Here is a 2,687-nt window from a genome sequence, read left to right on the forward strand (position 1 = left end):
GAGAGAAAGGCCAACATGCAAGGGGAGTTGTTCTAAGTATGTCTTTCTTTTCTGATTATATCTTCGGCAAAAAGAGAGTAGGGAATGGTCCTATGATTCTACTTCCCTAAATGACGCACAAAAGTTGGATGGTGCGAACCTACGCCTACTCAGGCAGAAGTTTGTGATATTCGTTTAGAGCAGGAACACACGATGAGGAAGAAGTTTGGCGTGTGACTCTCTCTTGAAAGCACGGTCAGGGGAGACAGGCAGATGCAAGATCTCCAGCTGCAATGGTATTATGCACTTAACGTAAAGCAAATGCAATGTACACCGTATGGTTCACATATAGCGAGAGCTAGCTAGCTGTACTCGGTAAGACACGGGTGACTTGGGTTGAAGCCCATTTCCAGTTTTTTTGCTTAGTGTTACTCAGAAACGTTCCGAGAAAATGTTCGTAAATTGGGCTTATTCTCAATAAACTTTGCCAATATAGGCGGACATTTTTTTCCTGTATTTATTTCTTTCGTTCCTAAAGGGACCCTGAAACACTTTTCTATAACCAATCATAGAATGACGTCACTATTATGTTGCCTCACAAATCTCCTGCTGCAAAAAATTTTAAAATCCTTCAAGCACAAGTGAAATTAGACTGATGAGCAGGTTCCTTTCTCCTTTCATTTGCTTTAGCGCACTTGAAACTACATGGGGGAGACAGTAATTAGGGGCACAGAGGAGCAATGCCCTGCTGGCCCCGCCCAGAGGTTGAACGTCTTGGCGATGAGATGGCTCTTGGCGGCACTCTAGGGCGGTCGCGCTCTCTATGTTACACTTTTACCCACCGTGGTTGCTCAGTGGCTATGGCGTTGGGCTGCTGAGCACGAGGTCGCGGGATCGAATCCCGGCCACGGTGGCCGCATTTCGATGGGGGCGAAATGCGAAAACGCCCGTGTACTTATATTTAGGTGCACGTTAAAGAACCCCAGGTGGTCGAAATTTCTGGTGTCCTTCACTACAGCGTGCCTCATAATCAGAAAGTGGTTTTGGCATGTTACACCCCATAATTAAATTAATTATGTTACACTTTTCATCTTAGAGGCCATGTGCAGCAGGCACAGCAACGTGCAACTGTTGTGTGCAGACTGGCAGCGCAAAGACGAAATGTCTTTTCTTCTGTCTTTTTGAGATTGCAGACATTTATATTCTTACATTTTTTAACTCACGTGAGTTATTATTGTATTAGAGAGAATGTTCTCGTGATCACAAAATCGGCCAGTAGCTAATGTGGGTCCAGCAGCTTGCGATCTTGCTGCATTACGCCGTTGCGGATGTAAGAGCAAGCAATTTTTCACCGTGTTTGATGCGAGATTGTAAATTCCCTGCTGCATGCATTGCAGTAATAGTTAGCTCACACGTTCACAGGAGTGTCCGTTAGCAGATTGGCAATCTTTTCTTACTATGTTAAAAAAGGAGTGTTTCATGGCCCACTTAGTGTGTTAATACTGCTCTACTAAAGATTTGCTTAAAATATATGTTCCAACATGTACATGCATTGAATCTGCGTAATTCTGTTTATGACTTTCTTTTTCAAGCGAAGCTTTCTTTGCAACTTCCGTGGGATTTGGTGCTTGTCGTCATTTCCTTGCAGGGTGTATACGTGGACATACATAGACAACTTGGGTCACTATGCTCGAACAGCAAACTTGCTTCTTGGAGCTGTCTGGCCTAGTAAACAACTTGGCTGTGTGCCACTGGGAGTGTGCCGAAACAGACAACTGGGGCACACTGTGTGTGCCGATTCTTGGCACATTCTCCAGAATGGATGTGCCACTGTTAGAAAAGATGCAACACAAGGGGTATGAATCTTTAATAAACGTATTTAGATAATATGTGCCCATCACACTTGCTTGCGCCCATGCACCTCTCGTCAACATTCTTCCCTAAACAAGCATCATAGATATTGCCTTCATCCTTGTGATGCGGACAGCTACAGGTGACGAGGCATGTGCTCGTATGTCATCCACTACTGCGCTGCTACCTGGCCAGCAAGCCTCACGTCATTTGGAATGATACATATTTTTAGATTACTTAAATCAAGCAAGCTAGGTTACTATTTGTTGGTGCCTCATTTCACAGGGCATGCCAAAAAATTGTCGTCATCGGGATGGAGGGGAAAGAGAATTTTTACTGGCAGAAAGGCAGAGGTTGGCTTGAGTGAAGTGCCTCTAGCATGCAACTGCACGCTTGGGACAGAAAAGAGCTAGGGCACTATTCTGGACGTCCTGGACACTTTCAAATTACGCCATGTTGCCGATTTTGGTAATGGCGGCATTTTGAGCCAATCGGAGGGAAGCAGCTCGTTCTTCATTCTATGGCAGCTCCGGAGCACTGGCAGGGAGAAAGGGATGAGCCGCCGGACGTGCAAATGCATCGCCCACGCCTTGAACACGTTAAATGTTGACCCCCATGCCTTGCGTTAGCGTGAAAGAGAAATAAGAAAACCAGGACTAGGGGCGCACACCAGCGTCAACCGGTGAAAAACAGAGGGTCAATTAACCAAGTGTCGACGCTAAACACGCGTGAATTACAATATGAATCAATGATCCGAACATATGAAATCAGCATTTAACATGGAATAATTTCTTTAGCGTCAATCGACACTGGCTGACCCCACCCTTTTTTTTTGTCCTTGCTGTTATAGCCACCGC

Source organism: Dermacentor andersoni, chromosome 9 (assembly GCF_023375885.2).
Source record: "Dermacentor andersoni chromosome 9, qqDerAnde1_hic_scaffold, whole genome shotgun sequence".
Taxonomy (NCBI): Eukaryota; Metazoa; Arthropoda; class Arachnida; order Ixodida; family Ixodidae; genus Dermacentor; species Dermacentor andersoni.